The 26663-nt window shown below is 48.2% G+C and overlaps 1 pseudogene; it reads left to right on the forward strand.

Moving 5' to 3' along the window:
- Positions 1-298: 298 nt before the first annotated feature.
- On the forward strand, positions 299-26637 carry LOC123056931 (phospholipase A1-II 2-like; annotated as a pseudogene).
- The last annotated feature ends 26 nt before the right edge of the window (positions 26638-26663 follow it).

Raw genomic sequence — 26663 nt, forward strand, 5'->3', positions numbered from 1 at the left:
CAAGTTTCGTGCCATTTGGACTTCGTTTGATACTCCAACGGTTAACCGAGGGACCGAGAAGGCCTCGTTTGTGTTGCAGCCCAACACTCTTCCAATTTGATCCAAAATCCACAAAAAACCCTTCCATCATCTAGAGTGTTCGATCACGATCGCATGGCCGAAAACCGTGCTCAATTTGAAGCCTCCTAGCTCCTCCTACCTATAAAATGGTCTCTTCCCTAAAAATCCCACATCCAAAACCACCCTAACCCTAAAATTTTGTCTCCTCCGCCGCCGGACGTGTCTGCTCCCGCCAGACATGCCCCGCGCCGCCGCGCCCGGCCACTCAGGAACTGCCACATGGCCCCGCCGCCTCCCACCGCTCCGGCTTGGGAGGCCCAAGTCGGGCCCCCGCGAGCCCATCGTCCGCCGCCGCCGTTCCATGCCCGCACCGCCCGACTCCTCTCCCTCCGCCGCCATCGACTCTGGCGCCGGCCCGCTCCTCCACCGCGCCGGCGAGCGCTGCCCCTCGCCGGACTTCGCCTCCTCGCCGCCCCCGATGCAGATCGCCACCCCGGCCTCTCCACCGACCCGAGCCGGCGCCGCTCCGCACCTCCGCCGGCCTCATCGCGTCCGGCCACCGCCGGCGCCGCCCCCGACCCCCACCGGAGCTCCGGCCACCTCGCCCCAGCTCCGGCCTTCTTCTCCGGCGACGTTGTTTGACTTCGGTGAACAGTGCAGCTACAGTGCCCGGATCCGATCCAGATCCAGATTCGAGACGGTTGACTTTTCATCCCCGAACCTATTTTTTTTTACAAACTTTGGCATGCTATAACTCCGCATCTGTAGCTTCGATTTGTGCGTGTAGCATATCAAAATGTTCGCCTCGACGAGTACATCATTTCATCTCATTGCATCATTTTCATTTGAGCTCATCTTGATGCCCGAAATGTTGTTGGAAGAGTGCTATGTGAGGAATTTGTCAGATCTGTTTCAGCAAATAGCTATTTGTCATTTTTGCCATGATTAATGTGTGCATGCTATGATCCTGAGCTCTACATGTGTTTTGTTATATGACATGCCATCTTTACAAGGGTGCTTACGATGTATTTTTGTGACATTTGTAGTGACTAGCACAAGCTTGCAAAGTAGCATAATCGGTAATGTTGATTTCAGGGACTTAGAATTTCACTAAGTCCTTGTCCTGATTTTGTTGTTATGCCATATGTTCCTGTTGTTTCCTAGTGATCCGTGTCTCTTTTGAGGATGATCAGTAAGGATGTTTTGTTAACATTGTGGTGCTATATCTATCCATGTCTTTGTTTGCATTTATGGAGCACCCTAGCTTAAGTCAATCGAGCTCTACTTTTGCTATATCGTGAATCCTGGCAAATTGTTGACATGTTTAGCGATTTTGCCGAGGATGTTGCTATTGATCCGTGCATGCTATATTCTTGTTCTTGCCATGTCTTCTTGATGGGTGTATGCTTAGTTTGTCATGCCATACTCTGTAGTGAGTGCATCGAGCTCGTAAACATGCCTATTCGTTAACTGATTTGCATGCTCCAGTTTTTCACTAAGTCTGAAATCTGTTTATATTTTTGCCATGTTCACATGCTTGAAATTGTATTTTCTGATCCCTTTCGTCTCAAGGTCACTAAGGGACTTTTATTAAGTGCTTTGAGTAGCTTCATGCCATGCCTTGCTTTGCCATGTTAAGTTCCTGTAGCATGTACTTTTCATGCTCTAAAGTGTGCTTCTTGATGATAAATTCCAGACTTGTGTTAATTTCACTAAGTCTGAAACCTGTTATCATTTGTATTTTTGCCATGCTTATTTGAACCTATTATTGGATGAATTAGCCGTAGCTCAGTGTTCATCTTTTGTCAAGAAGCATGAGTGGATCCCTTCCATGTATTTTGTTGTCATGTTTGAGTGCTGTAGCGTATTTATCTTGATGCATTTAGTTGGTCACTTGCTGATTATCACAGATCGGTGCCATATTTGTTTTGCTTGCCATTTCCAAACCGTGCATCCGATTCCGGTGATCTTTATATCGATTTCAACCGAAATCTCCTCACATTTTCAGTGGCACTCTTGGATTTACACATTGAGGCTAGGTTCAATCATTTCTTGTCAAATCTTGTATATGCATCGCATACTGCATCCCGCATATCATACCATGTTTGCATCATGTTGTTTGAGCATTGCACGTGGTTGATTGTGTTCCGTTTGCTTGTTGTTCTTGTTTGGATAGAGCCGGGAGACGAGTTCGTGAACGAGGAGCCCGTTGAGTTCTCTTACGAGGATCAAGTCAACTCTGACAACTTTGCAGGCAAGATGACCATACCCTCGAAATCACTTCTATCTTTGCTTGCTAGATGCTCGCTCTTTTGCTATGCCTATGCTACGATACCTACCACTTGTTTATCATGCCTCCCAAATTGCCATGTCAAACCTCTAACCCACCATGTCCTAGCAAACCGTTGATTGGCTATGTTACCGCTTTGCTCAGCCCCTCTTATAGCGTTGCTAGTTGCAGGTGAAGATTTGAGATCGTTCCTTGTTGGAACATTGTTTATTGTTGGGATATCACCATATTATCTTGTTTATCTTAATGCATCTATATACTTGGTAAAGGGTGGAAGGCTCAGCCTTTTTGCCTAGTGTTTTGTTCCACTCTTGCCGCCCTAGTTTCCGTCATATCGGTGTTATGTTCCCGGATTTTGTGTTCCTTACGCGGTTGGGTTATAATGGGAACCCCTTGACAGTTCGCCTTGAATAAAACTCCTCCAGCAATGCCCAACCTTGGTTTTACCATTTGCCACCTAGCCTCTTTTTCCCTTGGGTTTCCGGAGCCCAAGGGTCATCTTTATTTAAACCCCCCTAGGCCAGTGCTCCTCTGAGTGTTGGTCCGACTGAGCTGCCTGCGGGGCCACCTCGGGGAGACTTGAGGGTTGGTTTTACTCGTAGCTAGTCTCATCTGAGTGTGCCCTGAGAACGAGATATGTGCAGCTCCTATCGGGATTTGTCGGCACATTCGGGCGGTGTTGCTGGACTTGTTTTACCATTGTCGAGGATGTCTTGTGACCGGGATGCCGAGTCTGATCGGAATGTCTCGGGAGAAGGAATATCCTTCGTTGACCATGAGAGCTTGTGATGGGCTAAGTTGGGACTCCCCTGTTGGGATTTGAACTTTCGAAAGGCGTGCCCGCGGTTATGGGCAGATGGGAATTTGTTAATGTCCGGTTGTAGATAACATGAAACTTAACTTAATTAAAATGAATCAACCGCGTGTGTAACCATGATGGTCTCTTCTCGGCGGAGTCCAGGAAGTGAACACGGTGTTGGAGTAATGCTTGACGTAGGTTGCTCTAGGATCACTTCTTGATCATAGTTGTTCGTCCGTGCTTTTGCCTTCTCTTCTCGCTCTCATTTGCGTATGTTAGCCACCATATATGCTAGTCGCTTGCTGCAGCTCCACATCATACCTTGTCTTACCTATAAGCTTAAATAGTCTTGATCGCGAGGGTGCGAGATTACTGAGTGCCCGTGACTCACAGTTTACTTCCAAAACCATATGCAGGGACCGATGATACCGTTCCAAACGATGCGCTTGAGCTCAAGTGGGAGTTCGATGAAGACTCGCGTCATTACTATGTGTCTTTCCCAGATGATCAGTAGTGGTGCCCAGTTGAGGCGATCGGGGACTTTGTCGCATGTGGGGGTTGATCTTTATTTTGGTACCATAGTCGGACCATGAGTGTATTGGATGATTGTAATGTTATTCATGTATTTGTGTGACGTGGTGAGTGTAAGCCAACTATGTACCTTTTCCCCTTTTATCTATTTACATGGGTTGTTGTGAAGATTACCTTACTTGCCACATTGCTTTCAATGCGGTTATGCCTCTAAGTTGTGCTTCGACACGTAGGAGATATAGCCGCATCGAGGGCGTTACACATGGATAGCTAAAGTTGGTGGTGGGGTCAGTGCAGGTGGGTACGTTGTGGAGGGGAAGTCGTGGTGGAGATGGCGAAAAAGAGTAGGAGTGATAGCGTGAAGGAGAGGGGAAGGAAAGTGGCAAGCGATGCTAGGCTTTCGTCTTCCGGATGGTTCCGACCAAGGTGATAGCCTCTGCTAGCCCTAAAGTAGGAAGAACGAGGTGGTTAGAATCGACCACCTGAGGCTAGCAATGTGACCGTCAGTAAATTATCATTATCGGATATTTTGCTCCCTCCAAAAGTATAAGTATTGTTTTCTAAGATGTTCACGAAGTGAAATTCTACATTTCGATGTTTTCATTCATAGTTATAGTTTGCAAAGAAAACTACAAGCCAACACTACACTAACAACATGTAAATAACAGTGGCACATTGATACGGCGAGACGGTTGGACTGTCAGGCCTGCTTTCAATGGCGGAGACAGGGGGACCAGCCAGGGGCGGACCTATGTACAAGCAACCGGTGTCACAGGACACCGGGTAATTGTTCCGATTACGTTATATTTATAGCCCATGTAGGCGTGTGACACCGGTAAAATCTATTGTTGGACATCGGCGAGAAGCCACCAGGACTGAGCGCTTGCGCAACCCATCTAATGGCCCATATGCAGCCCATCTAATCGATCGACCCAAAGAAAATCTGATCGGATCCTCTTTGTGTGTATCTACGCATATTGCCTTCTAGTTTCTCGCCTCCTCTCCAACGAATCCTCATGGCCTCGTCCTCATCCCATGGGACAAGCCGTGGCTCACCATCGCATGGCGGCATGCCGACTTTTTCCCTGGATGGCTGGATTAGTGGAGAAAATATTAAGGCAAGGTAACTCCCTCATATTTTTGAAGTCCAATCCTTGGCTAGGGTTTTGAACCTCAAAGGTCTTACAATTGAGAATTAGGTTACGATACTTATCCAAATTTGACGAGTGGTTCCCATCTGTTTCAGAATTGGATCACTATGATATTCCAAAATATTATTCTGATTCACATCTATTTGAGATTTGGATTACTCTGCTTTTTCAGGTTTTCATGGTGATTTTCCAATTTACCAATCATCTCTGTTTCCTTAGTTTGAATTTTTTTACGTATATATTCAACTAGTATTTCTAGTTAAACACTTCATTTTGCTTTTTTGGCAAGCATTTTTACTACTGTCCATTTTAAATTGTTGAGTGTTATTTTTATACAAACCATGTACTACAAGCATGATTGTAAATTGTCTGCTAAATCTTCATGATAGCGATGCAATTGTTGTAGGGGAGCCTCGGCCGGGCGTGGGCACTGCAATGTGGCAACCGCTATGAAATCCTCAAATTCAGCAAAAACATCCAAATATCATCTATCCCTGGTGAAAAATTACCCGCTATAGCTGCTGAGAGAGTCTGCCCCGACTCCCCCCCCCCTCGAATAAAAGCAATCACTCCATGGGACACCAGGACATTTTCGTCCTAGGTCCGCCCCTGGGACCAGCAGCCCCCCTACATCCCTGATTTAGTCTTGTCCTAATTAGGAGATGAACAACGTATAATTTAGGAAAAATATGTGTATCACCATAATTTGGCCCCTGTTGCCCCCCCCCCCCCCCCGTCGAAGGAAATATGCCCTAGGGGAAATAATAAAGTTGTTATTTATATTTCCTTATATCATGATAAATGTTTATTATTCATGCTAGAATTGTATTAACCGGGAACTCAGTACATGTGTGAATACATAGACAAACAGAGTGTCACTAGTATGCCTCTACTTGACTAGCTCGTTAATCAAAGACGGTTAAGTTTCCTAGCCATAGACATGAGTTGTCATTTGATGAACGGGATCACATCATTAGAGAATGATGCGATTGACTTGACCCATCCGTTAGCTTAGCACCATGATCGTTTAGTTTATTTCTATTGCTTTCTTCATAACTTATACATGTTAAAAATGACTATGATATTATGCAACTTCCGAATACCGGAGGAACACTTAGCATGCTATCAAACGTCACAACATAACTGGGTGATTATAAAGATGCTCTACAGGTGTCTCCGATGGTGTTTGTTGAGTTGGCATAGACCGAGATTAGGATTTGTCACTCCGATTGTCGGAGAGGTATCTCTGGGCCCTCTCGGTAATGCACATCACTATAAGCCTTGCCAGCAATGTAACTAATGAGTTAGTTGTGGAATGATGCATTACGGAACAAGTAAAGAGACTTGGCGTTAACGAGATTGAACTAGGTATGATGATACCGACGATCGAATCTCGGGCAAGTAACATACCGATGACAAAAGGAACAACATATGTAGTTATGCGGTTTGACCGATAAAGATCTTCATAGAATGTGTAGGAACCAATATGAGCATCCAGGTTCCGCTATTGGTTATTGACCGGAGATGAGTATCGGTCATGTCTACATAGTTCTCGAACCCGTAGGGTCCGCACGCTTAACGTTCGATAGCGGTCGGTATTATGAGTTTATGTGTTTTGATGTACCGAAGGTAGTTCGGAGTCCCGGATGTGATCACGGACATGACGAGGAGTCTCGAAATGGTCGAGACATGAACATTGATATATTGGAAGGTTGTGTTTGGACACCCGAAAGGTTTCAGATTAGTTCGGGCATTTACCGGAGTACCGGGGGATTACCGAAACCCCCGGGGAGTTAATGGGCCTTCATGGGCCATAGTGGAAGAGAGGAGGAGGCGGCCAGGTGACGCACGCCCCCTAGGCCCAATCCGAATTGGGGTAGGGTTTGGGGGGCCGGCCCCCCTTTCCTTCTCTCCCTCTTCCCTTCCCCCCTCCTATTTGTACTAGGAAAGGGGGAAACCTACTCCTAGTAGGAGTAGGAATCCCCCCTGGGGCACGCCCTAGGAGGCCGGCCCTCCCCTCCTCCACTCCTTTATATACAGGGAGGGGGGCACCCCATATACATGTTAGGTTTCGTAGTAATTTCAAAAAAAAATTCCTACGCACACGCAAGATCATGTGATGCATAGCAACGAGGGGAGAGTGTTGTCTACGTACCCAACGCAGACCGACTGCGGAAGCGATGACACGACGTAGAGGAAGTAGTCGTACGTCTTCACGATCCAACCGATCAAGCACCGAAACTACGGCACCTCCGAGTTCGAGCACACGTTCAGCCCGATGACGATCCCCGGACTCCGATCCAGCAAAGTGTCGGGGAAGAGTTCCGTCAGCACGACGGCGTGGTGATGATCTTGATGAACTACAGCAGCAGGGCTTCGCCTAAACTCCGCTACAGTATTATCGAGGTATATGGTGGCAGGGGGCACCGCACACGGCTAAGGAATAGATCACGTGGATCAACTTGTGTCAACTTGTGTGTTTAGAGGTGCCCCTGCCTCCGTATATAAAGGAGGAGAGGAGGGGAGGCTGGCCGGCCAAGGGGGGGAGGCGCAGGAGAGTCCTACTCCCACTGGGAGTAGGATTCCCCCTCCAATCCTAGTCCAACTAGGATTCCTCGGAGGGGAAAAGAGGAGGAGGGGGCCGGCCACCTCTCCTAGTCCTAATAGGACTAGGGGAAGGGGGGGGGCGCGCAGCCCATCTAGGGCAGCCCCTTCTCTTTTCCACTAAGGCCCACTATGGCCCAAATAGCTCCCGGGGGGTTCCGGTAACCCTCCCGGTATTCCGGTAAAATCCCGATTTCACCCGGAACACTTCCGATATCCAAATATAGGCTTCCAATATATCAATCTTTACGTCTCGACCATTTCGAGACTCCTCGTCATGTCCCCGATCTCATCCGGGACTCCGAACTCCTTCGGTACATCAAAACTCATAAACTCATAATATTACTGTCATCGAAACCTTAAGCGTGCGGACCCTACGGGTTCGAGAACAATGTAGACATGACCGAGACACGTCTCCGGTCAATAACCAATAGCGGGACCTGGATGCCCATATTGGCTCCTACATATTCTACGAAGATCTTTATCGGTCAGACCGCATAACGACATACGTTGTTCCCTTTGTCATCGGTATGTTACTTGCCCGAGATTTGATCGTCGGTATCCAATACCTAGTTCAATCTCGTTACCGGCAAGTCTCTTTTACTCGTTCCGTAATACATCATCTCACAACTAACATATTAGTTGTAATGCTTGCAAGGCTTATGTGATGTGTATTACCGAGAGGGCCCAGAGATACCTCTCCGACAATCGGAGTGACAAATCCTAATCTCGAAATACGCCAACCCAACATCTACCTTTGGAGACACCTGTAATGCTCCTTTATAATCACCCAGTTACGTTGTGACGTTTGGTAGCACCCAAAGTGTTCCTCCGGTAAACGGGAGTTGCATAATCTCATAGTCATAGGAACATGTATAAGTCATGAAGAAAGCAATAGCAACATACTAAACGATCGGGTGCTAAGCTAATGGAATGGGTCATGTCAATCAGATCATTCAACTAATGATGTGACCTCGTTACTCAAATAACAACTCATTGTTCATGGTCAGGAAACATAACCATCTTTGATTAACGAGCTAGTCAAGTAGAGGCATACTAGTGACACTTTGTTTGTCTATGTATTCACACATGTATTATGTTTCCGGTTAATACAATTCTAGCATGAATAATAAACATTTATCATGAAATAAGGAAATAAATAATAACTTTATTATTGCCTCTAGGGCATATTTCCTTCAATACACACAAGTTGATCTTAGCCGTGTGCGGTGCCCCCCTCCACAGATTTCCACCTCGATCATATTGTCGTAGTGCTTAGGCGAAGCCCTGCGTCGGCAACTTCATCATCACCGCCAACACGCCGTCATGCTGATGAAACTCTCCCTCGGCCTCAGCTGGATCTAGAGTTCGAGGGACGTCATCGAGTTGAACATGTGCAGAACGCGAAGGTGCCGTGCGTTTGGTACTTGATCGGTTGGATCGCAAAGACGTTCGACTACATCAACTGTGTTACTTAACGCTTCCGCTTTCGGTCTACGAGGGTACATGGACACGCTCTCCCCTCTCGTTGCTATGCATCCCTAGATAGATCTTGCGTGACCGTAGGAAATTTTACTGCGTTCCCCAACAGTGGCATCCGAGCCAGGTCTATGCGTAAATGTTAAATGCATGAGTAGAACACAAAGGAGTTGTGGGCATGGGTATATACATATTGCGTACCTTCACTAGTTGTTTCTTGATTCGGCGGTATTGTTGGATGAAGCGGCCCGGACCGACATTACATGACCGCGTTCATGAGACTGGTTCTACCGACGTGCTTTGCACACAGGTGGCTGGCGGGTGTCAGTTTCTCCAACTTTAGTTGAATCGGATTCAATGAACAAGGTTCTTTATGAAGATCAAAAAGCAATCACTATACCGTGTTGTGGTTTTTGATGCGTAGGTAAGAACGGTTCTTGCTAAGCCCGTAGCAGCCACATAAAACTTGCAACAACAAAGTAGAGGACGTCTAACTTGTTTTTGCAGGACATGTTGTGATGTGATATGGTCAAGACATGATTATAAAAATTATTGTATGAGATGATCATGTTTTTTAACACGGTTATCGGCAACTGGCAGGAGCCATATGGTTGTCACTTTATTGTATGAAATGCAATCGCCATGTAATTGCTTTACTTTATCACTAAGTGGTAGCGATAGTCGTAGGAGCAATAGTTGACGAGACAACAACGATGCTACGATGGAGATCAAGGTATCAAGCCGGTGACGATGGTGATCATGACGGTGCTTTGAAGATGGAGATCAAAGGCACAAGATGATGATGGCCATATCATATCACTTATATTGATTACATGTGATATTTATCCTTTATGCATCTTATTTTGCTTAGTACGGCGGTAGCATTATAAGATGATCTCTCACTAAATTTCAAGGTATAAGTGTTCTCCCTGAGTATGCACCGTTGCTACAGTTCGTCGTGCCGAGACACCACGTGATGATCGGCTGTGATAAGCTCTACGTTCACATACAACGGGTGCAAGCCAGTTTTGCACAAGCAGAATACTCGGGTTAAACTTGACGAGCCTAGCATATGCAGATATGGCCTCGGAACACTGAGACCGAAAGGTCAAGCATGAATCATATGGTAGATATGATCAACATAGTGATGTTCATCATTTAAAACTACTCCATCTCACGTGATGATCGGACATGGTTTAGTTGATATGGATCACGTGATCACTTAGATGATTAGAGGGATGTCTATCTAAGTGGGAGTTCTTAAGTAATATGATTAATTGAACTTTAATTTATCATGAACTTAGTACCTGATAGTATTTTGCATGTTTATGTTGTTGTAGATAAATGTCTCGTGTTGTTGTTCCGTTGAATTTTAATGCGTTCCTAGAGAAAGCTAAGTTGAAAGATGATGGTAGCAACTACACGGACTGGGTCCGTAACTTGAGGATTATCCTCATTGCTGCAAAGAAGAATTACGTCCTGGAAGCACCGCTAGGTGCTAGTCCTGTTGCAGATGCTACTGATGACGTTAAGAACATCTGGCAGAGCAAAGCTGATGACTACTCGATAGTTGAGTGTGCCATGCTTTACGGCTTAGAACAGGGACTTCAACGATGTTTTGAACGTCATGGAGCATATGAGATGTTCCAGGAGTTAAAGTTAATATTTCAAGCAAATGCCCGGATTGAGAGATATGAAGTCTCCAATAAGTTCTATAGTTGCAAGATGGAGGAGAATTGTTTTGTCAATGAACATATACTCAGAATGTCTGGGTACCACAATCACTTGACTCAGCTGGGAGTTAATCTTGCGGTTGATAGTGTCATTGACAGAGTTCTTCAATCACTGCTACAAAAGCTTCGTGATGAACTATAATATGCAAGGGATGGATAAGACAATCCCCGAGCTCTTCGCGATGCTAAAGGCTGCGGAGGTAGAAATCAAGAAGGAGCATCAAATGTTGATGGTAACCAAGACCACCAGTTTCAAGAAGAAGGGCAAAGGGAAGAAGGGGAACTTTAAGAAGAACGGCAAGCAAGTTGCTTCTCAAGTGAAGAAGCCCAAGTATGGACCTAAGCCTGAGACTGGGTGCTTCTACTGCGAAGGGACTGGTCACTGGAAGCGGAACTGCCCTGAGGGAGTCCTGGATTAGGGGGTGTTCGGGTGGCCGGACTCTACCTTCAGCCGGACTCCTGGACTATGAAGATACAAGATTGAAGACTTCGTCCCGTGTCTGGATGGGACTTTCCTTGGCGTGGAAGGCAAGCTTGGCAATGCGGATATTCAAGATCTCCTACCATTGTAACCGACTCTATGTAACCCCAACCCTATCCGGTGTCTATATAAACCGGAGGGTTGTAGTCCGTAGACAATCAACTCCATATACAACAATCATACCATAGGCTAGCTTCTAGGGTTTAGCCTCCTTGATCTCGTGGTAGATCTACTCTTGTACTACCCATATCATCAATATTAATCAAGCAGGACGTAGGGTTTTACCTCCATCAAGAGGGCCCGAACCTGGGTAAAACATCATGTTCCTTGCCTCCTGTTACCATCCGGCCTAGACGCACAGTTAGGGACCCCCTACCCGAGATCCGCCGGTTTTGACACCGACATTGGTGCTTTCATTGAGAGTTCCTCTGTGTCGTCGCCTTTAGGCCCGATGGCTCCTTTGATCATCAACAACGATGCGGTCCAGGGTGAGACTTTTCTCCCCGGATAGATCTTCGTCTTCAGCGGCTTCGCTCTGCGGGCCAATTTGCTCGGCCACCGGGAGCAGATCGAAAGCTATGCCCCTGGCCATCAAGTCAGGTTTGGAAGCTTAAACTACATGGCTGACATCCGCGGAGACTTGATCTTCGACAGGCTCGAGCCACGGCCAAGCGCGCCGCGCTACCTTGAGGGGCATGATCTAGCTCTGCCCCCGGACAGTGTCCTGGAGGCCGCACACGCATCGGTTCCGACCCCTAACTCGGAGCCTATTGCGCCAATCGAGGATGAGCGGTTGGACGTCACCTCGGGGGCTTCGATCTCAGAGGCGATCGAGCCGAACGCTAGCCCCACACTCTGCATGATCCGTGACTCCGAGGATCCGGACTCCTTTCCGAACTCTGAACCCCCCGCGCCCCTGCCGATCGAATCTGATTGGGCGCCGATAATGGAGTTCACCGCCGCAGACATCTTTCAGCACTTGCCTTTTTGGCAATATCCTGAACTCTCTCAAGTCTCTCTCTTTACCAGGAGAGCCCTGGCCGAACTACGGTCAGCGAGGATGGGATACGGACGATGAAGAAATTCAAAGCCCACCCACCACCCACTTGGTAGCCACTGTCGACAATTTAAACGACGTGCTCAACTTCGACTCCGGAGACATCGACAGCATGGATGACGATGCAGGAGATACCGACGAACCAACGCCCATAGGGCATTGGACAGCCACCTCATCTCACGATGTGTACATGGTAGACACCCCTAAAGGAAGCGACAACGAGGAAAAAGGGGATGGGACGGGAGATCGGCCCCTCGAAAAGCAATCAAAGCATCGGCATAAACACCGACCCAAGCCCCGCCTCGACAAAAACCCAGCCATAGAGCAGGACGAGCCGGTAGACGACGAGCAGGCCTTAGAGCAACCGTACGAACAGGGCAACACGGATAGAGAAACCAAACATCCCTCCTCCGGCGAAAATGGCATTCCGGACGACCTCACGCCAGATAAACCTATGGAGCAGAAGAATCTCCACGAGAGGCTCGTTGCAACTGCACGTAGCCTAAAAAAGAAGAAGCGGAAGCTAAAAACAGCGGAAGATGCACTCTGTATTAGATGGAGCAAAGTAATCAATACCGCAGATAAATACGGCGACAATCGCCGCACTAAAAGCTATCCGAAAAGAAAGCTACTGCCTGAATTCGACGAAGAGGCCCTAGAGCCCTCGCATTCAAAAAATGAGAAGGCCACATGGTCGGATAGACGACCCCATAAAGCGGCAAGCGGTGCCGCACCTAAATCGGCATGCGACCCACTTAAGGATTCACATCATGGCCCAGTCAGGTCCATTTATGGGCCAAGAAAGCAAGCTCTCGTAAGCAACGCTATGAAGCCATCATCAGAATCCGGAACACCCAAATACAGGGGTGCCGCACACCCCCTATGTTTCACCGATGAGGTCCTGGACTATGAATTCCCAGAGGGATTCAAACCCGTAAACATAGAGGCATATGATGGAACAACAAACCCTGGAGTTTGGATCGAGGATTATATCCTCCACATACACATGGCTAGAGGCGATGATCTCCACGCCATAAAATATTTACCCCTTAAGCTTAAAGGGCCAGCCCGGCATTGGCTTAAAAGCCTTCCCGAAAACACAATTGGAAGCTGGGAAGAGCTCGAGGATGCTTTTCGAGCAAACTTTCAAGGGACCTATGTCCGCCCTCCGGATGCAGACGATCTTAGTCACATGACTCAGCAACCCGGAGAATCAGCTCGGCAGTTCTGGAATAGATTCCTCACTAAAAAGAATCAGATAGTCGACTGTCCGGACGCCGAAGCCTTAGCAGCTTTCAGGCATAACGTCCGAGACGAATGGCTCGCCAGACACCTCGGCCAAGAAAAGCCAAGAACAATGGCCGCACTAACAAGCCTCATGGCCCGCTTTTGTGTAGGGGAGGACAGCTGTTTGGCAAGGTGCAGCCCCAGCGACCCAAGTACATCCGAAATTAGGGATGGAAACGGAAAACCGCGACGCAACAAGGACCGTCGCTGGACTAAGGACAAAAGTCCGAAGAGCACGGCAGTCAATGCCGGATTCAAAGGCTCACGACAAAATTAGGAAAAATCGCCCCCCAGGATAACAGGGACGATCCATCCAACCTAAATAAAATCCTGGACAGGATATGTCAGATACACAGTACTCCCGGGAAGCCTGCTAACCATACCCACAGAGACTGTTGGGTTTTCAAACAATCCGGCAGACTCAATGCCGAACACAAGGGGCTCGACACACCAAGCGAAGACGAGGACGAACCCCAAAAGCAAAGCACCAGGAAACAAAAGAACTTCCCACAAGAAGTAAAAACAGTGAACTCACTTCACATAACAAAACGTGCGGCGTCCGTAAAGATACGCACCACACGGCCCATCCCCAAAGGGTCCCGCCACTGGTTGTCAAAACCGATCATCTTCGATCAGCTAGAGTATTCTAGAAATATCAAGAATGTAGGCTGGACTGCCTTGATACTCGATCCAATAATTGGCAGACTCCGTTTTTCAAATGTCCTTATGGACGGCGGCAGTGGACTAAACCTGATATATCAGGATACAATCCATCACATGGGGATAAACCCAGCAAGAATCTGCCGCAGCAAAACCTCCTTTCAAGGGGTAACACTCAGTCCGGACACCCATTGTATGGGTTTTCTCCGGCTCGAAGTTATATTCGGCTCTGCCGATAACTTCCGCCGTGAAAAGCTAACCTTCCATATCGTCCCGTTCTCAAGTCGCTATCAAGCACTACTGGGACGCGAAGCTTTCGCCCGCTTTAACGCAATACCGCATTATGCATCTCTCACGCTTAAGATGCCCGGTCCACGAGGCATCATCTCTTTGAACGGGAAGCACTAAAGTGCACCTCCCCAAGCGGAGGACTATGCGGCCGCTTTGACAGCCCCACAGCAAAATGGCCTCACCGGCCAAAAAACTTAGAAATAGGTCATTCAAGACCACGAACGTGGATAGACGAGTTCGGCGCAAAATCATCATTGATGCAGGCCTAGAAGCCATATACCCCCGCACTAGGGGCTCCACGCATATACAATAAGAGACAATAAAGCTCAATCTTATATATTTTACTTTATACTTTGTTTATTTTAAACTTTTGTTTGGCACGACCCGTTTTCAACTTAGTTCCTCTCTTTTACAGATGAACGTCGCACCGCGCCCGTCCAGGATACGGCACAACGGAGACACAGGCGCAGACATGCAGTAGGGACCCGTCCTAAAGGATTCTTTTTAGATTAAGACCCTGCGTAAACCTTTTTACTGTCTCTTGTTGCTACACATCCTCTGATTTTTTTTCTTTCTGATATAACCAAGGAGGAGGCTGGCGTCTTGGCATGTGGCCACGTTAGAATTTTTGCACGTACCTGGACACTAGGGGCTTTTTTAATAATAAAGAGTGTTGTTTCGCCTGCACTCATAAAGACCGAACACCTTAGGGAGTGTTCGGCGTCGCAAGTTTTGGCATTATATGCATCAGCTCCGAATCATGTCTTTGGTCAAATGTTGGGTTGCCCGGCTCCTGAGTTCGGCTACCTTACATTCCGCTCTATCGGCTAAGGTAGCACCAGGAGAACTACTGCGATTGTGCCCCGGTTCGGCCGGGCAAGCACCTCAGTAGAGAAAGCCGAAAACTAACTGTCATGATGTAGCGTGAGACTGGTCAGCCACTCGATGACCTATCGGAATCTATCGGATTCCTCCGCTTTAACGAAGGGCCGCTTCCCGGTCAGGCACATACGCGCCCCGAACTCGGGCGAGCGCAGTCGCCACCAAGGGGCTACCTAAATAGTCTCACTGTCAAGCTCCTATGGCTAAGTGAAAGTGTTAAAGTATTATAGTCCGGTTGCCTAGCCCGCTGCGCTATCACCTCCTTTGTAGGACCAAGACATTGGGTTAAGTGTGAAAATGCGTCTTCTGCGAGCACCCCCGCACTATGTGCGTGGGGGCTGAAGCCAACGACTGCCATCTTTCAGATTTTGTATATATATATATATCTTAAAACGGCCGCACAGGAGGTGTTCCCAATAATTGAAGGCACAAGTATAAAAAGGCCACTACAGTTTATCAAAATATTACTTTATAATTACATATGCTATCATAACATAGCATCTTTCGAGCACTGTGTCTCTATTACACGAGCGCCTTCAAGGGCTTCCTGAAAATAGTGCTCGGAGGGTACTCGGCTTTTGTCCGAATCTCGGGACGCAACAACGGCGGTCTCCATCTCTGCCCAGTATGTCTTGACACGGGCAAGAGCCATCCTTGCACCCTCTATGCATGCTGACCTCTTTATTGCATCAATACGCGGCACCGCGTCAAGGAATTGCTGCACCAAGCTGAAATAACTCTTCGGCTCCGATCTCCCCGGCCACAGATGACCCATGACGTACTTCATGGCGAGTCCGAACAACCTATTCAGTTCAGCCCATTGAGCCAAACGATCGTCCACTGCCAGTGGACGCTCTGGATTGTGAAACTGCGACCAGAAAAGCTTTTCCACTTCGCGATCTTTCTGATCTCGAAAGTGTTCGATCGCATCAGCAGCACTTGCTGCCAAATCCAGATAGGTATCCTCCACACTCCACATCCGGTCCAACGGAGCAAACTTCGGATCGCAAAATTTCCTTCGCAACATAAAGGGCTTTCCAGCCGCAATCTGTTCGGCCTGACGCAGCTCCTCCTTCGCAGCTCTCATCGCAGAGCGCGCGTCCTTGGCATTGGCAACGGCCTTCTCTAAGTCCGTCTGTTTCGCCTGGTCTTCTTTCTCAAGAAGTCTGCAACGGTCTGCAGCACTCTTTAACTTTTCGGCCATCTCGGCCATCTCTTCCTTGCTTCGGCAATGAGCAGCCTGTTCGGCTCTCAGCTCTTCAAGGGCTTTCTTGGCAGCCGCATCACTTTCTCTGGCTTGTTCTTTAGCTCGGGCAAGTTCTGCCCTAAGACTCTCCACGGCGGCCGCACCATTTGCGTCAAACACACACACATCGTAAGACACAGGCATAAAACTGTTCTTACCTGATGCCGCCCGAGGAATTACATACCTTGAGCCTCATCAAGCCGCTTATTAACAAGCGTGATGTCGGCACCTACCATGTCCAGTTGCCGCTTTAGTTCGGCTCGATTCCGGACACCCTGCCGCCTACATTCAAAGGCGACATCTTAGACCTGGGATTATGATCCTCTGCGTGCCGTCATTTCTTGACGACGCGCAGAGTCTCAGGGGCTACTATCTACACAGGGCGCATCTTATTCATGCGCAACTGACAAAAGTGTACATTATCTAATGTACCTCAAAACCCGTCAGTAAACTTTTAACGGACTCATGCAATCCGCTCTCTGCGGATGAGATCCTTTCAATCACCGTGCCCATCAATGCACGGTGCTCCTCCGAGATAGAAGCTCGCCCCAGCAGAATCTTTAGCTCCTCCGGCCGAGCACCAGACGGTGCCGGACTTGTCCCACGACCTCTTTCGAAGGCCGGACGCGGAGAACCTCGGGGGGCCACATAGCTATCTTCCGCCCCTGCCGGATTCGGAGAAACCCTCCGCGATGACACCTCAGGGTCGCCCGCCTCGCTAGGCGGCACAGCAGGGGGAGGCGTCCCGCTCTCCATCATCTCCGGAAGGAGATCCCCCGAAGATGAGCTCTGCTGAGAAGGGCTGAGGTCCGAGCTACAAGGTAAAAATTTGGTTAATCTTCTCAGATAGAAATCAAGGATTTCCCTCATCCCTCAAAAGGAAAATCTTTCTCTACTTACGGCTCGCTGGAGGGCTGATCCCCTTGAGGGCGTAGTCCGGCCGAGGAACTCCCTGGCGTCGGACCCTCTGACGAGGATTTTTTTCCCCGCTTCGAGGCCATGGTTTCCGGGTCGTCAGAGGCGGCTCTCTTCTTCCCCTTAGGAGAGGAATTGTCGGTTCCTCCCTTCGGAGCAGCCTCCTTCGAGGAGGCCATAGCTTCCTTGTCCTCCCCCTCCAAAGGCATTATTTCCAGCATCCTGACCAGCACGAGATCCGGCCTGGTTTCAGGAAGGGGAGCCGGACACCTGATCAGCTTTGCCTTCGCTATCCACTCCTGTTTAAAAGGATGGCTCTTTTAGGGGCAAGTTTATGACAATTATACGGATAGAAGGTCCGGGCACAAGGTTGCTTACTTGAGTATCCGGTCGATTGCAGCTTAGGCCTGCGTCCTCGGTTAAATCCGGACACATCTCTCGTGATCCGAAGAATAGTTTATACATCTCCGCGGGCGTTGCGCCCATGAAATTCTGGAGAGCTCGCGGTCCCTCTGGATTAAACTCCCACAGGCGAAGGGAGCGACGTTTGCTAGGCAATATTCGGCGAATCAGCATGACCTGCGTCACCTTGACCAGGCTGAGGTCTCCTTCCAAGAGATCCTTAATGCGGCCCTATAACAAGGGCACGTCTTTGGGCAAACCCCAATCTAACCCTCTGTTAACCCATGATGCTAGCCGTGGTGGGGGACTCGAGCGAAAGGCAAGAAGCGCCACCCACTTGGTGCTCCGGGGAGTGGTGATATAAAACCACTCTCGTTGCCACAAGCCTAGCTCCTCTTGAAAAGAGCCCTCGGGCCATGGAGCATCAGCATTTTTGCTTATAACAGCGCCTCCGCACTCTGCGTGCCATCCCTTGATCATCTTCGGCTCCACTTTGAAAGTCTTGAGCCATAATCCGAAGTGAGGGGTAACACGGAGGAACGCTTCGCATACAACGATAAACAAGGAGATATGGAGGATGGACTCCAGAGCTAAGTCGTGGAATTCCAGCCCGTAATAAAACAGCAGTCCCCTCACAAAGGGATCCATCGAGAAGCCTAGCCCCCGAAGGAAGTGAGACACGAACACCACGCTCTCACCGGGCTGGGGACTGGGGATAGCCTGCCCTTGAGCAGGCAACCTGTGCAGAATTTCGGCGGTCAAGAACTTAGCCTCTCTCAACTTTAGCACGTCCTCCTCCATGACGGAGGAGGGCATCCATCGGCCCTGAAGGTCGAAACCGGACATTGTCGAAGGTCTGAGGCGCCCGGAATCTGGAGCCTAGGGTGTTGGAACTCGAGGCGACGGGCAAACTTGTTTTGGGATTGGAGAAAAGGAGTAAGGCCCTGGTCTCTTTATAAGAGGTTGAATACCAGGAGCCCTCCCCGTAACCGTTTGGGACTCGCCTTTAATCGAGAAAACAAGCTAACGGGCACGATCGGGTTACCCACGTCCATATTGATGAGAATCCCGTAAAAGGGGGGCACACGATCTCTGCTTTGACAAGACGTGCCAAGGAAACCGCCTCGCAAAACACGCTGAGGTGGAAAAATGAAAACGATTCGAGTGAAGGACTTGGCTGTAGTGTGTTGATGCATTGCGGAACACGTCAGCAGATTTGATTTGTGTTAATATTATTCTCTCTATGGCAATATGTGGAAGCTTATTTTGCAAAGCCGGACACTACTCTTGGTGCTTACAATCTTCTATGAAGGACTTGTAGGAGGAACCCGCCTTGCAATGCCGAAGACAATCTGCGCGCCGGACTCGTCGTCATTGAAGCCTGGTTCAGGGGCTACTGAGGGAGTCCTGGATTAGGGGGTGTTCGGGTGGCTGGACTATACCTTCAGCCGGACTCCTGGACTATGAAGATACAAGATTGAAGACTTCGTCCCGTGTCCGGATGGGACTTTCCTTGGCGTGGAAGGCAAGCTTGGCGATGCGGATATCAAGATCTCCTACCATTGTAACCGACTCTATGTAACCCTAACCCTATCCGTGTCTATATAAACCGGAGGGTTGTAGTCCGTAGACAATCAACTCCATATACAACAATCATACCATAGGCTAGCTTCTAGGGTTTAGCCTCCTTGATCTCGTGGTAGATCTACTCTTGTACTACCCATATCATCAATATTAATCAAGCAGGACATAGGGTTTTACCTCCATCAAGAGGGCCCGAACCTGGGTAAAACATCATGTTCCCTGCCTCCTGTTATCATCCGGCCTAGACGCACAGTTCGGGACCCCCTACCCGAGATCCGCCGGTTTTGACACCGACATGCCCCAAGTATTTGGCAGATAAGAAGGATGGCAAAGTGAATGGTATATTTGATATACATGTTATTGATGTGTACCTTACTAATGCTCGCAGTAGCACCTGGGTATTTGATACTGGTTCTGTTGCTAATATTTGCAACTCGAACTCGGGGGCTACGGATTAAGCGAAGATTGGCTAAGGATGAGGTGACGATGCACGTGGGAAATGGTTCCAAAGTCGATGTGATCGCCGTCGGCACGCTACCTCTATATCTACCTTCAGGATTAGCTTTAGACCTGAATAATTGTTATTTGGTGCCAGCGTTAAGCATGAACATTATATCTGGATCTTATTTGATGCGAGACGGTTATTCATTTAAATCAGAGAATAATGGTTGTTCTATTTATATGAGTAATATCTTTTATGGTCATGCACCCTTGATGAGTGGTCTATTTTTACTAAATCTTGATAGTAGTGATACACATGTTCATAATATTGAAGCCAAAAGATATAAGTTTAATAATGATAGTGCAACTTATTTGTGGCACTGCCGTTTAGGTCATATTGGTGTAAAGCGCATGAAGAAACTCCATGCTGATGGGCTTTTGGAATCACTTGATGCTTGTGAACCATGCCTCATGGGCAAGATGACTAAGACTCCATTCTCCGGAACAATGGAATGAGCAACAGACTTATTGGAAATAATACATACTGATGTATGCGGTCCGATGAGTGTTGATGCTCGTGGCAGGTATCGTTATTTTCTGACCTTCGCAGATGATTTGAGCAGATATGGGTATATCTAGTTGATGAAACATAAGTCTGAAACATTTGAAAAGTTCAAAGAATTTCAGAGTGAAGTGGAAAATCATCGTAACAAGAAAATAAAGTTTCTACGATCTGATCGTGGAGGAGAATATTTGTGTTACGAGTTTGGTCTTCATTTGAAACAATGCGGAATAGTTTCGCAACTCACGCCACCTGGAACACCACAGCGTAATGGTGTGTCTGAACGTCGTAACCGCACTTTATTAGATATGGTGCGATCTATGATGTCTCTTACTGATTTACCGCTATCGTTTTGGGGTTATGCTTTAGAGACGACTGCATTCACGTTAAATAGGGTGCCATCGAAATCCGCTGAGACGACACCATATGAACTGTGGTTTGGCAAGAAACCCAAGTTGTCCTTTCTTAAAGTTTGGGGCTACGAGGCTTATGTGAAAAAGATTCAACCTGATAAGCTCGAACCCAAATCGGAGAAATGTGTCTTCATAGGATACCCAAAGGAGACTGTTGGGTACACCTTCTATCACAGATCCGAAGGCAAGATATTCGTTGCTAAGAATGGATCCTTTCTAGAGAAGGAGTTTCTCTCGAAAGAAGTGAGTGGGAGGAAAGTAGAACTTGATGAGGTAATTGTACCTGCTCCCTTATTGGAAAGTAGTTCATCACGGAAATCAGTTCCAGTGATTCCTACACCAGTTAGTGAGGAAGCTAATGATGATGATCATGAAACTTCTGATCAAGTTACAACTGAACCTCGTAGGTCAACCAGAGCAAGATCCGCACCAGAGTGGTACGGTAATCCTGTTCTGGAGGTCATGTTACTTGACCACGACGAACCTACGAACTATGAGGAAGCAATGATGAGCCCAGATTCCGCAAAATGGCTTGAGGCCACGAAATCTGAGATGGGATCCATGTATGAGAAAAAAGTGTGGACTTTGGTTGACTTGCCCGATGATCGGCAAGCCATAGAGAATAAATGGATCTTCAAGAAGAAGATTGCAGCTGACGGTAATTTTACTGTCTACAAAGCTTGACTTGTTGCGAAAGGTTTTCGACAAGTTCAAGGAGTTGACTACAATGAGACCTTCTCACCCGTAGCGATGCTTAATTCCGTCCGAATCATGTTAGCAATTGCCGCATTTTATTATTATGGAATTTGGCAAATGGATGTCAAAACTGCATTCCTTAATGGATATCTTAAAGAAGAGTTGTATATGATGCAACCAGAAGGTTTTGTCGATCCAAAAGGTGCTAACAAAGTGTGTAAGCTCCAGAGATCCATTTATGAACTGGTGCAAGCATCTCAGAGTTGGAATATACGCTTTGATAGTGTGATCAAAGCATATGGTTTTATACAGACTTTTGGAGAAGCCTGTATTTACAAGAAAGTGAGTGGGAGCTCTGTAACATTTCTAATATTATATGTGGATGACATATTGTTGATTGGAAATGATACTGAATTTTTGAATAGCATAAAAGGATACTTGAATAAGAAGTTTTCAATGAGAGACCTAGGTGAAGCTGCTTATATATTGGGCATCAAGATCTATAAAGATAGATCAAGACGCTTAATTGGATTTTCACAAAGCACATACCTTGATAAAGTTTTGAAGAAGTTCAAAATGGATCAAGCAAAGAAAGGGTTCTTGCTCGTGTTACAAGGTGTGAAATTGAGCCAGACTCAATGCCCTACCACTATAGAAGATAGAGAGAAAATGAAAGTCATTCCCTATGCTTCAGCCATAGGTTCTATCATGTATGCAATGTTGTGAACCAGACCTGATATGTGCCTTGCTATTAGTTTAGCAGGGAGGTACCAAAGTAATCTAGGAGTGGATCACTAGACAGCGGTCAAGAATATCCTGAAATACCTGAAAAGGACTAAGGATATGTTTCTTGTTTATGGAGGTGACAAAGAGTTCGTCGTAAATGGTTACGTTGATGCAAGCTTTGACACTGATCTGGATGACTCTAAGTCACAAACCGGATACGTATTTTTATTGAATGGTGGAGCTGTCAGTTGGTGCGGTCTAAGCAAAGCGTCGTGGCGGGATCTACGTGTTAAGCGGAATACATAGCTGCTTCGGAAGCAGCAAATGAAGGAGTCTGGATAAAGGAGTTCATATCCGATCTAGGTGTTATACCTAGTGCATCGGATCCAATGAAAATCTTTTGTGACAATACTGGTGCAATTGCCTTGGCAAAGGAATCCAGATTTCACAAAAGAACCAAGCACATCAAGAGACGCTTCAATTCCATCCGCAATCAAGTCAAGGAGGGAGACATAGAGATTTGTAAGATACATACGGATCTGAATGTTGCAGACCCGTTGACTAAGCCTCTCTCACGAGCAAAATATGATCAGCACCAAGACTCCATGGGTGTTAGAATCATTACAATGTAATCTAGATTATTGACTCTAGTGCAAGTGGGAGATTGAAGGAAATATGCCCTAGAGGCAATAATAAAGTTGTTATTTATATTTCCTTATATCATGATAAAAGTTTATTATTCATGCTAGAATTGTATTAACCGGAAACTTAGTACATGTGTGCATACATAGACAAACAGAGTGTCACTAGTATGCCTCTACTTGACTAGCTCGTTAATCAAAGATGGTTAATTTTCCTAGCCATAGACATGAGTTGTCATTTGATCAACGGGATCACATCATTAGAGAATGATGTGATTGACTTGACCCATCCGTTAGCTTAGCACTATGATCGTTTAGTTTATTGCTATTGCTTTCTCCATAACTTATACATGTTCATATGACTATGAGATTATGCAAATCCCGAATACCGAAGGAACACTTAGTGTGCTATCAAACGTCACAACGTAACTGGGTGATTATAAAGATGCTCTACAGGTGTCTTCGATGGTGTTTGTTGACTTGGCATAGACCGAGATTAGGATTTGTCACTCCGATTGTCGGAGAGGTATCTCTGGGCCCTCTCGGTAATGCACATCACTATAGGCCTTGCAAGCAATGTGACTAATGAGTTAGTTGCAGAATGATGCATTACGGAACGAGTAAAGAGACTTGCCAATAATGAGATTGAACTAGGTATGATGATACCGACGATCGAATCTCGGGCAAGTAACATACCGATGACAAAAGGAACAACGTATGTAGTTATGCGGTTTGACCGATAAAGATCTTCGTAGAATATGTAGGAACCAATATGAGCATCTAGGTTCTGCTATTGGTTATTGATCGGAGATGAGTCTCGGTCATGTCTACATAGTTCTCGAACCCGTAGGATCCGCACGCTTAACGTTCGATGACGACCGATATTATGAGTTTATGTGTTTTGATGTACTGAAGGTAGTTCGGAGTCCCGGATGTGATCACGGACATGATGAGGAGTCTCGAAATGGTTGAGAGATGAAGATTGATATATTGAAAGGTTATGTTTGGACACCGGAAAGGTTTTGGATTAGTTCGGGTATTTATCGGAGTACCGCGGGGTTACCGGAACCTCCCGGGAAGTTAATAGGCCTTGATGGACCATAGTGGAAGAGAGGAGGAGGCGGCCAGGTGTGGTGCGCCCCCCTAGGCCCAATCCGAATTGGGGTAGGGTTTGGGGCGGGGGCCCTTTCCTTCTCTCCCTCTTCCCTTCCTTCCCCTAGGAGTAGGTTTCCCCCCTTGGGGCGCGCCCTAGGAGGACGGCCCTCCCCCTCCTCCACTCCTTTATATACGGGGGAGGGGGCACCCCATAGACACACAAGTTGATCTTAGCTGTGTGCGGTGCCTTCCTCCACAGACTTCCACCTCGATCATATTGTCGTAGTGCTTAGGCGAAGCCCTGCGTCGGTAACTTCATCATCACCGTCAACATGCCGTCGTGCTGACGAAACTCTCCCTCGGCCTCAGCTGGATCTAGAGTTCGAGAGACGTCATGGAGCTGAACGTGTGCAGAACGCGGCGGTGCCGTGCGTTCGGTACTTGATCGGTTGGATCGCGAAGACGTTCGACTACATCAACCGTGTTACTTAACGCTCCCGCTTTCGGTCTACGAGGGTACGTGGACACACTCTCCCCTCTCGTTGCTATGCATCCCTAGATAGATCTTGCGTGATCGTACGATCTTTTTTTGAAATACTTCGTTCCCCAACACCCCCCGCCCCTCTCTCCCCCTTTGAAAAAATGTAGGAATTTTACAGGCTTGAGTGTTTGGGTTAGAGGAACAGGAAAACCAGCAGTCCTAATAAACAGAGTCAAATCAAAGACAAACCACATGAAAAGGTATAATTAGCATGTTAGTATGCCATCAAGGATTCATCTCGTTCTTCACGCGTATAGTTTTGAAAAGAAAAAGGTCTAAGTAGATTGTAAAATTTCTGTGTTTTTCTCTGGAACGGACCAAAAGAAAATTTCCTTCATTTTTTCCTTTGCTATATATATTCCTTTGAACCAAAGGCTTAAACAATGTCATCATAGGAAAACTTCTTATTCCTATGTGTTTTCTTCAGTTTTCCTTCCTATGAATCAAAGGAGGTCAGTCTGTCATGTAGCATGTGCCCTCCACTTGTACCTTACCAGGTCAACTACTAAAACAAACAGGTTGGCACGACGGAGGCACAACACAATCGCACGAGGCCGAACCAGAGTAGAGTCTACGGTTCAGATCGACCACGCACAAAGGTCAGCACGCCCTGGCGATGTTCTCCGGCGACATGGCTGAGCGGTGGAGGGAGCTGCACGGCAGCGACCACTGGGATAGCCTGCTGGACCCGCTCGACGTCGACCTCCGGCGCTGCCTCATCAACTACGGCGAGATGATCATGGCGACGTACGAGGCGTTCATCGCCGAGCGTCGGTCCCCGAACGCCGGCATGTGCCGGTACCGGCGAGCCGACCTCTTCCGGCGCGTGGAGGTGTCCCACCCGGGCTGGTACGCGGTGACCCGGTACATCTACGCCACGGCCAGCGCCGACGTGCACGGCAAGGTGCTGCTCCGGCCGCTGTGCCGGAACGGGCGCGCAAGGGAGTGCAACTGGATGGGGTACGTGGCCGTGGCCACGGATGAGGGCGCGGCCGCGCTCGGGCGCCGGGACATCGTCGTGGCGTGGCGCGGCACGCAGCGGGCGCTGGAGTGGGTGGCCGACCTCAAGCTCGCCTTCGCCTCGGCGGCCGGGATCCTCGGGGCGGAGGGCGCCGACGGCTCCGAACCGTCGGTGCACCGCGGGTACCTGTCGCTGTACACCTCCGCCGACGAAGGCTCGGAGCTGAGCAAGCAGAGCGCCAGGATGCAGGTACGTGTGCGTGCTCAGCTTCTTTCTCGACAAGTACGTACGTATATATCCGCAGTTCAGTACCGTAGTAAACTGGCTGAGCAGGTATTGACAGAGATTGCAAGGCTGATGGACAAATACAAGGACGAGCAGACCAGCATCACTGTGGTCGGCCACAGCCTGGGCGCCACTCTGGCCACGCTCAACGCCGTCGACATTGCCGCAAATTACTACAACAAGTCCGCCCTCTGCACGGCCGGGAGCCGGGCGCCGGTCACCGCCGTCGTCTTCGGCAGCCCTCGCACCGGCGACCACGACTTCCGTGACATCTTCCACCGCCTCCCAGGTCTCCGGATGCTCCGTGTCCGGAACCGGCCGGACCGCATCCCGCTGTACCCACCCGTGGGCTACGCCGACGTCGGCGTGGAGCTGCTGATCGACACGCGCCGCTCGCCGTTCCTGAAGCCCCACGGCAACGAGTCGCAGTCGCACGACCTCGAGTGCCACCTGCACGGCGTCGCCGGGTGGCAGGGGGAGCACGGGGAGTTCGAGCTGGTGGTCGACCGGGACATCGCGCTGGTGAACAAGTTCGATGACTGCCTCACCGACGAGCACCCCGTGCCGGTGGGCTGGAAGGTGCACCACAACAAGAACATGGTGAAGGGGCCTGACGGGAGGTGGGTCTTGGAGGATCATGAATCAGACTACGGAGATGGCGGTGACAGCTTGTAGGAGGTTAGGGGAAAGGCATGATTTGGACGTTGGATGCTGTTTTGCCGCTCCATGCCATGGCATCTCTGTTGCTACCTTGAGGATCGTGATATGATAACGTGTGCTCTTTTTCTTTATCACTTGATTTTTTTAGTACTTAGCCAATTTCATTTCTCGCTCTCTAGTCATCTAGCTG

The sequence above is a fragment of the Triticum aestivum genome, chromosome 3A, assembly GCF_018294505.1.
Source record: "Triticum aestivum cultivar Chinese Spring chromosome 3A, IWGSC CS RefSeq v2.1, whole genome shotgun sequence".
Classification (NCBI taxonomy): domain Eukaryota; kingdom Viridiplantae; phylum Streptophyta; class Magnoliopsida; order Poales; family Poaceae; genus Triticum; species Triticum aestivum.